Source organism: Meriones unguiculatus, chromosome 11 (genome assembly GCF_030254825.1).
Source record: "Meriones unguiculatus strain TT.TT164.6M chromosome 11, Bangor_MerUng_6.1, whole genome shotgun sequence".
NCBI lineage: Eukaryota > Metazoa > Chordata > Mammalia > Rodentia > Muridae > Meriones > Meriones unguiculatus.
The window spans coordinates 45,347,294-45,363,035 of record NC_083359.1 but is presented as its reverse complement, the minus strand read 5'-3'; positions in this window follow the sequence as shown (position 1 = coordinate 45,363,035).

Sequence of the window (15,742 nt, the reverse complement as noted above, 5' to 3'; positions counted from 1 at the left end):
TTCTGGCAAAGTCATCTTCCACCATCCACTCCTTGAAAAATTAAGTCTAAGAACATAGGACTCTATTCTTTTAAAAGCTTACAGAATAGATGGGTCAAGGAACAGGAATCTTATTCAAATTGGTCCCAGATTTAATGGCAAAGTGTAAAAACTGGAAAGCTATGTGCAGAGGGGCCAATTCTAAATGTAGATTGGTAAGAACAAGACAATGAGAGAAAAACAAAGAGGTACTGAGTTCAATGCCCAGCACCACATAAACTGAGCATAGTGTCACATGCTTGTAATCCAATATTTGGAGGTAGAGGTGCGAGGATCAAGAGTTTAAGGTCATTTTTGGATACTAGTGAGTTTGAGGCCAACCCTCGCTAGAGACTCTGTGCCAAAATCTAGTGATAGACTGACAAATGACTAGATGGACGAATGGGGGCTTCCCTCTCTGTTCATGCTGAACTTCTAAGGAAAGCAAAAAAAAGCTAGGGAGGAGCTTTTATTAAACCAAGTTCTACTCTGACAATAAGCAAATTCGCACAGGTGCCTCTGTTTAAGGTGTTCCTATAGATCTTATGTTTAATGTTAGTAATTAGTAAATGATTTTAAATTGCATATCCATCACATTAATAAGGCCTACAGTATTTAGGGCATTTACTTTGCTAAAACCACAGGCGTCTGTGTCTATTAAAAATGACAGGTGATTAGGATATCCAAAGTTTGTTGAAATCTGCTAGCTAACAAGGTAGAATTAAAATTTACATCTTGTTCCAACATGATGAAGATAATTAAAAAGTGATAAAACCCTTTGATTAACCCTCATCTCCTCTTGCATAGCATTTTATTATGCAAATGAAACCTCCAACACTGTAAACTTAACACCAGTTAAGAATGAGAATGTGTTCTCATTTTCCAGGTACAATGATATATGTGTACATATGCATAAAATACCTGGTGGAAGCAGAACACAGGCGTGGGTGTCGTGTGGAGCAACATTATAGCACCACTGACTCCAGGCTCCAGTGCTGGTCTCCTGTGTCATCCATTATGTGTTTGGAGTAGTCTGTGCTTTATGTTTATGATCTGGCCCACTGTGTCCTACATTGGGAAGACCCAGAGTCAAGAATGACTGCGCCATCCCACTGGGCTTACTGAGGGTCTGACATTGCCCTCCTTAACTAAGGAACTCATTAGAAGTTCTTCAAGAGACAGAGCCTGGGGATTAGTATGCAGCTCAGCTAGTATGCTTGACCAGCATCCATGAAGCTGTAGGGTTGATGCACAGCCCTGTATAAACTCAACATGGTGGTACATGCCTATAATACCAGTACTTTGGGGAAGAGGCAGGAAAATAGGGAGTTTAAGGCCATCTTTGGATACATAGTAAGCCTAAGGCCAACCTGGATAGAGACCCTGTTTCAAAAACAAAGAGAATGACTGGCAGTTTACTGAATGAATTTACAAGTGAACGAATGAGGATTTCCTTGTCTGTACATGTTTAAGATCTGAGAGGGGGAAAAACAAAACAAAACAAAAACAAACAAACAAAAAAACAGTAACAACAGAAAAGAGCCTTTTTTTTTTTTACCAGCATCTTCCTCTGCCCATGTACAATTTCTCTCTCCCATGAAAGATTTCTATCTTCCATCTCCATGGTATAAAGGGAAGAGGAGACAGTCGGATTAGCTGCAAAGGTGCTGAGCTCATTTCCATACTTCCTTTTGGATAATGGGGTTGTTTAACAGGAAAATAACAAGTTGTTTTAGAATAATTGCTAGAATAATTTTAGAATAATAGCTAGAAAGTTGTTCTAGCTATTCTAGAATTTTAGAGTCAGATTTCTCTTCATCTCGTGTCTTCCATCCTCACTTTGGGGGAAGAATGAATTTTTAGTTGTGAAATGAGAAGCAACCAAGATTAGCAAGAGAAATCTGAATTTGCTCTTGACAGCCACACTTTGGAGATAGCTCAGACTGAGTCACCATAGGCTGCATAGACACCTGAGATGACCATTATAGCTTCAGCCAATCGAGGGCAGAAGAAAGCACAGACGCTAGAAAGAAGTTCTGGAAAAGCCCTTGGTGGGGAGGGGAAGCTTGCTAAAGACAGAGTGGAGGGACTTGGGCAGCTGTTAGCTAAGGAATGTTGGCAACTTCTCACCCTGAAAGGCGGAAGGGCAAGAAAAGGCGCCTAGTGTCTCAGAAAGGGAGACAGCATTGCTACTACCTTGATTTTGGCTGCTTCCTTGAGAGAGCTAAACATTTTTTTAAGCCACCCAATTTGCAGTAATTCTTTGTGCCAGCTGCAGGAAATAAAAAGCTTTCGGCATGAAGAAATGGGAAGAATACTGTGGGGAACAGGAGGAAGGCTTGCATTCTCTCCCAGCCTCAGTAACATTCCTGAGCAGCTGCAGGCAAACTTGGCTCTGATAGTGGTCTATGTTGTCTCTACATTCTTATCTTGGAAATGGGAACTGTCATGGTACTCATCAGAACAGTTGGGAGGATTAACTGGCCCCTATCTGCAAAGAGCTGAGGACAGCATCTGGCATAGTCATACTGTACAAGTGTTCACGTTTATTTCTGTTGCTGCTGTTGATATTTTTTGTTATTATGGTTTGCCAGAATGTACATGTCTTCCTGATTATTATGGGGCCTATTTGAATAATTTCATTTGCATAGTTTTTATAGGAAATAAAAGGACTAGAAGACCATTCTCCAAAATATCATAAAGAATAATTTCTGAGTGATGGGTTTACCATAGGGTTTTATTTGCTTCTGATAGCTCCTAGTTTCTAAATTTGGGGCAATGAGTACATATTACAGTGGGAGTAAAACCGTGAAAGTTTTGTTTGACTCTTTGGTTTTTATAATTGTGTTGTTTTCACTTTTAATAAAAATTAAGAAGCTCAAAGCAAGGCATTTTTGATGCCAATGAGTTGATAGAGAGAATTATGTATAATATTCTTGATCAAGTAAAGAATTGTAAGAAGTTTCCATTTACAGTTAAGGAAAAAGAGATTGGTGGTGAGGATAGACACAAATCGATCAACAGTATTATAGACAATATTTACCCGTAGGCATGCGATCCTGTGAATATGCACACGTGTGTGCAGGCACAGTTGATGCTTTAGCTACTATATGTTGCCAGGATGCGCATGCCTTTCTGGTTATTACAGGGCCTAGTGGAATCGTTTTATTTGCCTATCTTTTATAGCTGACAAAAGGTTAAAAATCCATTTTCCATGTCTGGGAGCAGATAGCATGTCAGATATCTTCCTCAATGGTTCCACCTTAATTTTTGAGACATGGTCTCTCACTAGATCTGGAGTGCACAATTTAGGCAGACTGGCTGATAGATTAGCTCCAGAGATCCTCCTGTATCTGTCTTTTCAGGCTGGGCTCACATATGCACACTACTTGTGCCTGCTGTTAGTTTGAGTGTATGGATCAAACTCAGTTTGTCTTGTGTGCACGACGAGGACTTTACTGACTAGGCTATCCCCAGCCAGTTGACCAGTTAAAATGTGAGAGTTAAATACTCCATATTCCCTGGCATCCCACAATTGTGGATCAAGTCTTCTCCTCTCTAGAAAAGTGATTTCTGTGAATAAAAAGGCATGTGGTAGCTGCAGAGTGTTACCCTCGGCATGAGTGGTACTGGCTGCTGCATCACAGTTTGCGGTGGGGATGTTCTGAGTATTCTAGAATGTCTAACAGCTTGCTGATTTCTGAAGGCTAGAGACCAAGAGCACCTCTCCTTCACGTGACAACTAGTCATCTCTACAGACAGTGTCCAATGTCACTTGGGATGACAATGAACAAATGGACACTTCCAGCTGAGAAGAGCTACATGGACCCAAACCCAATGTTACTTGAAGATTCTGTCATGAAAGTCCTGTCTGAGATTCTCAACTATCTTCTTTAAAAGAGTGTCTGAGACAGACTCATGTCAGATATGGGTTCAGAAAGCCTGGATTGATCATTACATCAGGTCTTGTCTAGCCATATGACCTTGGATTAACCTGGGGAGAGGTACCTCCAACTCAGTCACCTCATATGGAGGAGAGTTAGTAGCTGCAAATTTTACTGAGTTTCATGTAAGTAAAAGACAGTAGGATTGGGGATACAGCTCAGATGGCAGAAAGCTGGCATGCACAAGACCCTGAGTTTGATCCTAGCACCACATAAACTAGATGAAATGGTACACTACTGTAACCCCAGCACTAGTGGGGGAGTTTGAAGACAAGAGATTCAGCAGATCAAATAACCCTCAGCTACATAGTAAATTGGAGGCCAAATTGGGATATGTGAGACTGAGAGAGAGAGAGAGAGAGAGAGAGATAGAGAGAGAGAGAGAGAGGAGAGAGACAGAAGGAGAGAGGCAGAGACAGAGAGAGAAATTGACTCCTTCCCTAAAGTGGGTTGGTATATGTCATGTAGGTTAGTGATGCTGTCTGTATGGCTGACCTCTCAACAAAAAGTTGTCCATCTAATCAAGTACCTGCTTCTTTTTGTCATCTACTTCATCCTCACCCCAAAACTTCCAGTGAAAGATGAAACAAAGCATAGAATGCAACTTGATGCAAATATGGCAGCTTATTTATTCTTGTCACTTAGGAAAGTTTCAACAGAAGCCCTTATCACAGAGTCCCAGCTGCACAACTGTCCTCCTGGAAGAAAAACATGAATTTGAGTCAGAATTAAGCTACTGGGGGAGGAGGAAACTCTGCCCCGAGGCTACTTTGCTTCCTTCTTCTGCCTGGAAATGGTTTAAATATCCTTCCATTGGTATTCTGAGATCTGGAAACAATGGAGTACAGCCAAGTTGGGTAAACCGAGGCTGAGAGACATGTATTTAAATCAAGCACATGACATATAGGGAAAATTGTCAATGATGATGATAGAGGAATTCAGTTCCTTTGGTCCCCCTGGGAGACTAATAAGATGTTGAGTCTTCATGATGGTGGTTTTTCTTCAATGTCCTTTTGAATGATTTTTGAAATGTCCGAGGGAATAATATCTGTTTGTCAAGTTTCTTTTAGGATGGAGGAAATTGATACCATTTATGAGATACAAGGGAAGGTCTAAAACTCAGCTGAATTAGATTTAAATTATGGCTCAGTAGGTCATTGGCCAGGTTGGTAGGCTAATGACAACCTCTCTGGGCCTCACTTTTCTCAGCTGTATAATAGGGATGCAGGCTGAGTATTTCATGTCCAAAATGATTTGGAGGAAACCATTTCATATTTTAGAACGTTTTAGATTTTGAAACTTTACTAGTTGAATGTTCTTATTCCAAAAATCTGATATACTTTAAAATCCACAACATTTTCGAATGTCATGTTGGAGTTCAGGATTTTGTAGTATTTTGTGTTTTCACATTGGAGACTATGAACCTGTATTTAAGCTTACCTGATTAACCAAAACAATATTTGCTATACTTTTCCTGTATGAAGAGTATTACCTTAGATTTTAAAATAACACAAATAATGTCCCTAATATCTTGGAGCCTATGATTAGTGATGAGGCTCAATACAAATGGGACAAGTTTTGAATAGCTACCGATTTCTATGATGTAGATTTTCACATCATGGCTGTCATTGAACTAATATTGCAGCATACTGAATGCAAACATCATGGAGGCACTGTGGAAGATAAGCTGTCATGAACTAATGCTTGTACATCACCGTTGATAACTAAAAACCCCATGGAGCCTTAGCAGGGCTCACCAAGATAATAATAACTGGCCATTGTCTCACATGTTTTAAGGACACTGCAGAGGGCCTGAATATGACTTCAGATGCTGGAACTTTAAGCATCATTCCCACAGAAATTTCTGTGGGATTTCTGTGTTCCCTGCTCTCTGTGACTCCTAGCAGCAATCTTTGCTTTCTTTTTCTTCCCCCATTGTTCAATGATCCTCCTTTTGCTGTGGTTTCTATAGGCACAGCATTCCAGGCAGTTTTCTCTATGTGTGTCACAGAATCCATCAGTCTGATTCCATGTGCAATAGTAGAGTTCATGTAGAGCATCATGTAAAGATTGCAGGCATCAGATTTGGAGCAGAGTTCATGATGTCCTTTGTATGTAGCCCTGCCAATTCTGTTCCAAGTGAGCAGAGTATACCTACCCCAAGTCTCCTTTCTGCTTTGAATACCTGAAGTCTTGGTTCATGTTCACACTTTAATGGGCTTATTCAGCCAGGTGAGTTTAGATTGCTCTTGTTTTTGTCTTTATATACTGGTGAGGGAGCCCTATGGGTTGTGAGGCCAAGGAGATAAAATCTGCACAGATATTGTATTAGTCAAGGTGCTCTAGAGGAACAGAATAGAAATAAGGAATATGTATTAAAAGGGGATTTACTAGATTGGCTTACGTTATATGGTCTAAGTAGTTCAACAATGACTATCTTTGTACTCAAGAGATTAAGAACCCAAGAACTGCTAAGTCCATGACAGTAGATGTCTCAGGAGTTTCAGTAAAGTGCTCAAGGACAGGAAGAGTCCTGGAGAGCCACTGGGCTCCAGTCTATATCAGAAAACTAAAGAAGTTGGGTTCTGGTGTCAATGAAGAAATGCAGGATAGTGGCTGTGGCTTTGAGAGTGGCAGCAGCAAGAGTGGGATAAATGAACCCATTTTCAAGATGGGACGAAAATGACACAAAAAGAAATCTGTTCATCTGAGTTGCCACAGGTAGATTACCTTCCACACTTAGGGTCTTTCCATTTCAGAGAGCCTTTGTTTCAATTAAAAAAATATCTTTACAATGTGCTCAGTCGCTTATCTTTCAGTTGATTATGTTTTGGTAGATCCAGTGAAGTTGACAACTATTAGCTATAGCACCTAGTAATAAAATGATAACACTGGGCTGCATAAGAAAGAAAACTGAGCAAGCCAGCGAATGCAAGCCAGTAAAAAGCATTCCTCCATGCCTTCTGCTTCAGTTCCTGCCCTTAGTTCCTTCCCTTATTTCTCTTTATGATGGACTGTAAGCTATAAGACAAAACAAACTCTTGCCTCCCCAGTTTCCTTATGCCATGTTTATCACAGCAACTGAAGAATAACGGAAAACCCTTGTAAACTGGACGTTCAAATTTTTCTTTCTTTTTAACCAGATAAGGGAATGACTAGAGAAGGAGGCTTGTGCTAATGACTAGACTTGTGTTGATGACTAGTACATACAGACATTGCCTTCAGTCTTCACTTACTACAAAGCTGATATAATCCAGGCCATGTTATTTAATATTATCTTAAAAAATAAATGTCTACTGTGTGAGTGTATATATGTGTAGCACATGTGTGCAGGAGCCCTTAGAAGTCAGAAGAGGGTATTAGATTCCCCTAGAAAAGTAGTGACAACTGATTGTGAGCCACAAGGACAGTAAGTCCTTGTATCCTCATCAATTTTTCCTTTATTTTATTTTATTTTTTATTAATTACAGTTTATTCACTTTGTATCCCACCTGTAGCTCTGTCCCTCTTACCTTCCCCACCCCACCTTCCCTCCCTCTTCTCTACCCATGTCCTTCCCCCAGTCCATTGATAGGGAAGGTTCTCCTCCCCTTCTGTATGATCCTAGTCTATCAGGTCTCATCAGGACTGGCTGCATTGTCCTCTTCTGTGGCCTGGCAAGGCTGCTACCCCCCTCAGAGGGAGATGATCAAAGAGCCAGCCAGTGAGTTCGTGTCCAAGACAGTCCCTGTTCTCCTTACTAAGGAACCTACTTGGCCACTAAGCTGCCATGGTTACATCTCTGCAGGGGTTCTAGGTTATCTCCACTAATTGTCCTTTGTTGGAGTATCAGTCTCAGAAAAGACCCCTGTGTCCAGATTTTCTGGTTCTGTTGCACTCCTTGTGGAGCTCCAGTCCCCTTCAGGTCTTTCTATTTCCCTCTTGTTTTATAAGATTCCCTGCACTCTGCTCAAAGTTTGGCTATGAGTCATCAATTCTTGATGCACCAGGGAAAAGATTGCCAGAGGGACAGAGCAAGGCACAGTGGTAGTTACCATAAGATGGAAGTCCACATAGGCCAGAAGGTAATAAGCAACAGGGAAGTTTAAAGAATGCTAATTTGTTTTGAGTACCAGGAAAGGAACCTAGCCTCTATGTCCCCTGAGGAGGGGTGGTGGTGGTACTCTTTCACTTTCTCCCTTCCAAGCTCAGGTTCTTTGTTTCACTGAGTCATTGCTAGCCCTGGAGTTTGCATGTATGTGAAGAAACCAGAGCATGCACCTACGAATTGAAAGCCATATTAGGTTCTTAAGGTCAATTGATAGAAGAGCCTTAAAGAGGAAGCCAAGCCAGCTGGATTTCTTTACATATAATGAACCCAAGGTGAGGAGTAGTGTTCTCAGGGTCAATTTTTGAGTTATCATGTGTCTTGGAACTTGGTGTCCTGCCTGCCAGTGGATGCCACTCTCTGGTGTGTGCTGGTGCATGTGTGTGCACGCGCATGTGTGTGTGTGTGTGTGAGAGAGAGAGAGAGAGAGAGAAAGAGAGAGAGAGAGAGAGAGAGAGAGAGAGAGAGAGAGAGAGTGCATGTGCTTTGTGTGTGAGAGTGCCCATGGAGACCAAAAAGGGGCATTGTATTTGGAGAGAGAGATGGTTGTGAGCTGCCAGAGTGGGGTGCTGAAAACTGAACCCAAATTACTTGGAAGAATAGCAAGTGTCTTAGCCCTGAGCCTTCCTCCACCCCCAGCAAAAGATAGTTTTGGCTATTTCAGACCATTTTCAAGATGGATCATCAGAAGATATATACTTGTATGTCTTGCTCTTTTTGTTCAAGACAATATCTAAAATTAATTTTGATATGCATGCTCATCTGTTTCACCAAACACAAACACACATACATTTGGAATTTTTTGTCTTCATTGTTAATGTGCCCTTTTTTATTATGCACTGATTATTTCTAAATACGTTTTTCTTTTTCAAGACCCATTTCTTACTGATGCAGGTAAACTGATTTTTTCCCTGGTAGGCTCTTCCGCATATATCTTTTCACATTTATATCTGTGTCATATATGATAGTGGATAGTTTCTTTTTTGAAAAGTCTCTCTCCCTACCTCTCTTCCCTACCTTCTTCCCTCCCTCTCTTTTTTCTCCTTCCCTCTCTGTCTCTTTCTGTCTGTCTGTGTTCATTTATCTCTCTCTCTCTCTTTCTCTCTCTCTCTGTATGTGTGTGTGTGTGTGTGTGTGTGTGTGTGTGTATCACAGCATACATTTGGAGAAGTAAAGACAACTTTCAGGAGTCAGTTTTTCTCTACCTTATCAGGGCAGGGTTAGCCTCTGTTGTTACTTGTGCTTTTCCACCTTGTCCTCCAGGGTAGCAGGCTTCTGACCCCTCAGCAGGCTCTTCTCCTCCCATATTGCCTTAGGTGTTCTGGGATTGCACACTGCCACACACATTGCCTCTTATGTAGGTCCCAGGGATCACACTTTTGCTGTCAGGCTTTTATTGTGAATGATTTTTACTCATGGAGCCATCTTTCTAGCTCTGTAGTAGGTGTTGTCTAATAGTCTAGCCTTGTTTCCTGTTCTCCTGCGATGGCTTCTGTGTTGTAATTGAAACCTTTAATTAATTTGTATATGTTTTATATGTTATTTGTTTTTCTACTTATTACACCTGACGTTTGCTTTGATGTTATCTTTCCATATCATTTTTTTGTTGTCAAGGATCATTCCACCCACTTGTTCTGTTGACTGTCTGCATTTTACTCACTTCTGTGATGTTCCTGCAACTGCAACATGTGTCATTAGCATGGGCTTCTCCTGTAGACATGGTCCTATGACAGTGTGCGGATGTTCCGGTCACGCTATGCTGCTTGCCCTCCACTGTCTGCTATTATTTTCATAGATACTATTTCTAACTTGGTAGTTGCCCACAAAACATAATTGTGCTTCTTGATTTATCAGACATTCTAGAGTAAAAAACAGATTAAGCCGAATATTAAAAGTAGAAGTATAAGCATGAAATACATCATCTTATATATCAGATATATATCTTTATATATGCTAAATATGTTTATTTGGGGGACTCTTTTATTCCTGCTTATAGAAATTAACTCCCGTCTGGTTTGGACTCCCCTTCAGCCATTTTCAGCCTTTCAGCACATATCTGCTGCACCCAAAATTTCTTAGCTTTTATCAATTTAAAATATTATCAGCTTGCCTTTATTTTCTCCCTTATTTTGGGTAGTGTGGAAAATTTAAGGTTGACACATGTGCTAATTAATTATTCAAATTTCAAAGGTAGTGTCCCAGTGCCTTTTGGCTTTCTTGTTTCTGATTAATGTCTGTCACTTCTGCTTAGTTTGGTGACTGTCATGAATATTGTTTTTTTTTTTCCTGGTACTTTTAAGGCTTTCATCAGGTAGTTTCTGTTTGCTCATTGCTTGCTTTTGAAGCTGGCACATTGTGTGTCTGCGGGTGATTTTTCTTCAGAGTTGTGTTCCTATTTTGTTAACTTTCCTGGTTTTGTGAATTCACGCCTGATTTTAAGGTGCACAGCCCTCATTATCTCCTCAAGCATCCCTCCATGCTGTTCTTTCTTTCATTTCATACTGGGACTGCGGCTGCATGCATATTCTACTGTTTGACATGGGCCAAGGTTTCTTACACTGCTTTAAAAATACTGATAAATTCATATGGATAATTTTACTGATTTAAAAACAACCAGTGACTTTTGAGATAAAGTCTCTTCATGTTGCAGAGGTTGGCCTCAAGTTTGAAATCCTCCTGCCTCAGGCTCCTGGGCTCATGGCTGTACCCCACTGCACCACATTTTTGATGTTTTTCATTGGTGTCAACCTGCAATCAAGTCCATTTGCTGCACTCCTTCTTAGTGTATTACACCACCCCGTTCTAACATTTCTGCTTTCTCCTCCTGGCGTCAAATAAATTCCTCTTCTCTTCATGTATATTGTTCACTTTCCCTACTGACACCTGAGCATACTGACAGTGGGTATTTTTTAAAGGGGTTTTCTAAGAATTTTTATATTTTTCATCTGTGGGTTCACTGGTCATTGTTTTTCTCTAACTTGTGGGTCATGTTGTCCTTTTTAAAAAAATACCTATGCATGAAAGAATAGAGCATGGATTCTTGTTTCCAAGCAGACAGGCTTGTCTGTTTCCCCCTTTGAAACACTAGAGTTGGAGGGTCCTGCCTCTAATCTCGTCCTAATTTCCCTGGGGTTAGGTTGGCTGCAGCTGTTGTTTGCTGCAGTTCATCACTGACTTTAAATGTTTTGAAGGTGAGATCAAGACAGTCTCTTCTGCAAGGCTGAGGATCTGAGTCCCAGCAAGACTTCTTAGATCTCTCTCCACTTCCCTATCATATATCTGGCTCTCTGACCCTTGGAGAGCTCTGTCTGCTCTCTAACCACCTGCATATTCTCAAGCTTTTGAAGATGTCTCTTAGTCCTTCTGCCCCCTAGCCATCCGTGAGATGCCCTTTATACTCATAGAAGCTCAGGTGAGGAAAATGAGCAGGTGCGTGTGCCTCTGGGGTCTCAGCCTGCATTCCCATCCTGCCCCCAACCTCCCATGCTGTTCTGGGGCTCACAAATCAGTGGGAGAGTTGGAGAGTAAAGTCTCCAAGTGAATCAGAGAAAAGTTGTTCACATAGGGAGAAAAATATGCTGAAAGGCCCCTCGCTTGGTTTGCAGTTCATCTTTACAGTATTCTGCACACACTGACAGAGTGACTCCATAGTACTTAGGGCATATGGATGGAGAGACTCCTGGTCCTCTAGCCTAGGTATACCTGTTGAGCATCTTCTTTTGGGTAGTCTCCAGATACCATACCATACTATAATTGTACCCCATCACTTTTAATCCCCTCTATTTTCTCATATATTCTACAGAAAGTAACTATATCATATCTCTCTCTTATCACTCCATCTACTCCACTCAGATCTCCTTAGCTTTCAATACTCCACCTCAGACTCCTCTCTCTAGTCAAATATGCCTTGTGGCTGACCTGAGAATACCACATGTTTACCTTTCTCCTGTATCATGTCACAGTGTCATTTGATTGTGTGTAAATTTATTTCACTAGACTTTGAGCTTTTTACAGGTGAAACTGTGTCCAACACATGTCTGTTTATCCCATTTGTTCTAAGACCACTCATAGAGTACTTTCTGCTTTTAAGAACCTCCTGGCCCTTACTGTATGAAATTCATCACAAAGCAATAATTTCAGCACTATAATTGAACTCCTCATTTACAGGGAATAGACTGAGAAAATGGGGTATGTTCTGGTTTGAATGTGAAGCTTCCCCCAAAGCTCATGTGCCCGGCCACTTTATTCCTAGATGATGTAGTGATGATTAAAAGGTTTATTTTCATTACCTTTAATTATGTACATGTAGAAGGGTGCACATGTGTTCAGGTGCCTGTGGAGGCCTCAGGCATAGGAGCCCTCTGTAGCTGGAGTTACCAACATGAGTATTCTGACATGGATGCTGATAACAAAATGTGGGTCCTCTGCAGGACTCCTGTGCACTCTGAAACTGAGACATCTCTCCTGCCCTAAGGTGCTGCTTTGAGAGGTTGTAGGACCCCAGCAGGTATGGCCTAGGTAGAGTAAGTGGGTCAATTTGGGACTTTATAAGCAGGTCCTATTTCCAGTCTTCTCTCTGCTTCCTGGTGCAATGAGATGAGAGCAGACATCTTCATTTGTCTGTTGCCATGCCACAAATCATCCCCCATACCCCTTCCTTCCCTGCCTCAATAGACTGTACCCTCAAACCATGAATCAAAACACCCTGGGAGGCCAACCAGACATTACATTGCTTCTTGTAAATTATTTGGGTACAACTAGAAGACTAAGGAATGCAAGCTGTTCTGACGGCCTCAAAAGAACTGGAATCTCGCCACAACAGAGAGCCCATGTTCATGTGAGAACACTGAAGCCTTTTCTGTCTTCTCCCTCCTCCCACCTTCTTGTTTCCCTTTTCACCTTCTGTGCCTGACACAAGATTCAATGATCAGTTGATCACAGAGCCCATCCATCTGGCAGTTGACACGCTAGCCCCAGAGCTCTGTTTTTTTCCCTATTCAGTGCTGGTATCATTCACCAACTTGTGTTTTCCTCTGAGGTCACCCTTAAAGGTTTGTGTGTCGTGTTTCTCGTTTCTGCCTTGTCTCGCAGATCCTGCCAGTACATCTATCAAAGTAATCATCATGGGCCTGATGGAGGAGTATGGCTCCCCTCACATTTTTCATTACTAGATAATTTATTAATATCCTTCCCGGGCAGCACTAGATTTATCTTGATAAAACTTCTATCAGCGGCGACACCAGAGATGCCACTGGGACACCCTGGAAGGGCCGCTTGCTCACCTCCTTCACCCCTTAATATCTCTGGAAGCCCAGCCCGCAGTCAGCCCAGGGGGCTGCTAAGACTCAAAACATTTTATCATTTTGATAAAGCTGACCCAGAGCAGCCTCGGAGGGATTGCTACCTATCTTGCCTTTCTTCTCGGCTTGTGGCAAACACAGGCTCATCTGTGGATCAGGAAAGGCAGGTAGCAAGGGGTGGATAAATTACCTTCAAAGAGTTCACCATTTATCTCGGCTTCATGTGAGCGTCTGCAGGGAATGACTTCCCCTTTCAGCTCAAGTAGGCTTTCTGTGAGGCCTTGTGTTTGTGACGGGTGACAGACCTTCGTGATATTTCCTCAGGGCATGGACTCTTCAGTGTGTTCGCAGAAAGGGTCTCTGCGGAGCTCACCTTCTGTCCTCTCCTTCTCTAGGAATATAGCTGAGAGCAGAGGCAGTCCCCCCTCCTTACTCTGATTATTTGCAAAAATGAACATTCTCAAGGCCTCCTGCAAGAGGCAACTGGTACCCAGGCTTCTGGCAAACACTGAGGCAGGCACACTGGGAAAGGAGCTGTCCTGAATTCTCCCCCGCCCCATAATCAGTTCAGAGCAGCCATTTCATAAATCGGTTCATTTCCTTTGATATCAGCCTCCTGTCACCCACCTGAAAAAAAATACAAACTAAAACATAACTAAGAAAGAATGGGCACAAATATCATTGGCTAAGGTTGTACAAGGGAAAAGTGTGCAAACGAGCATGTGTAATGTACGCACCGCTGCTCGAGAGGCTGATTCTCTAGCAAATTGAAAATGAATGGATCTACCTCATGACTTGGCATAGCAGTATGGTAATGGTGGCATATGTCCAGCCTGGAAAGTCAAAAATTTGTACAAAGTGCAAGTGAAGCAAGAATCTCTAGGGACCAGCTCCTTTATTAATATGCTTTCAAAGTGCCCTTTTGGGCTAGGGAGATGATTCCGTGGGTAAGGTTTTCACTCTTTACAAGCACAAGTTCAAGCATCTGGGTTCTAGCACCCATGTAAGAAGCTACCTACCACCTAGTGTTGTGGAGGATGGAGACAGGAGGGTCACTGGGGCTTCCTGACTGCCAGCCTACATCTTGGTTCAGTGAAAGATGATGTCTTGAGGGAATTAGACAGAGATGTTTAAAGCAGAATATCCCATGTTCTCTTCTGGCCTCCAGGAACAGGAGAAAAGTTATGCACACACACACACACACACACACACACACACACACACACTAAAATAAAAATGGAGTCTTTTCCTTTATTTTTTTTAAGTGAAACAACAATGTAAGCTGCTCATGCCTGAAGTTGTTGGCATCTGTTGTCTTTATGACTCAGCCTGAGCATGTCCAAAAGTATTCCCATTGCTGTCCTTATGACATTTTCTGAGCATGTGTGGAGATGGTCCCACCCACCCCCTTCATGATAAGAGCGATCCTGAAACAAGGTGCTCCTGTGACCTTTGAACTTTTGAACATGAACGCCATGCTTTTCGCTAAGCACCTCCTGTATTTGTCTACCAATTTTCTTCCTTAAGCCTGAAACTGAGCATGCTCATGAGTGTGCCTGCCCCCAAAGTACTTTCTCTGTGGCTGCATAGGATTCCTGAACAAGATCCCCACATTTTATTCGTTCTAGGAGGACACTGCTTTGGAAATTATATCTGCTACAGGTAATAAATCTTTCTCCACTCTTTAATTTCTTGGCAGTGCTTGTTTTGGCTTTGTACAAACCAATTCCATTTGGTTACAGTAAGATAAATGGTGCGGCATCCATACAGCAGAGTGCTGCCTAACAGGACGGAGGCAGAGCAGGTGCATGAGTTAGGATGTGGAGCAAGAGTCAGAAAGTGACAACAAGAAAAATAGAGAGTGCTTCAACAGAATGCTCCTCTTGACCTTCCATGGACCATCTCCTGGAGGCCACACAGGAAGCCAGCCCATGTGGCTTGCATTGACATAGATGTACCAGATAGAGGGGAAGATAGGGAAAGGATATTCCATGATTTTTTTATTTAAGTTTCCTTGAATATGTAAGATATTTTTGATGCAAGATTTAAATCTTAGAGGTTTTTTTCCCCCATTCTCTGTCAACATCCCCAAGGCTTGTCCTCCCTCTATTCCTTCCATCCCTTTCTTCTTCCCTACCTTCTTAGTCTACCTTAATATTTCCATTCCTCTCTCCTCTTCTCCTCCCTTCACTGCCTCCAACCTTCACTTCTTATCATCCTTCTTCTCCCCCACCCATGAGCTTAATCCATACCATCTGGTTCGGCCCTCTCAATCTCCTCCATAAATAACAAAAATCAATATGGTGCAGGTGGGTTGTAGCTGAGCACACCAGAGAAAACATTTCTAAATGCAACGTGGCTCTCTTATGATGTTTTGCTGCAGTTTATGAGGA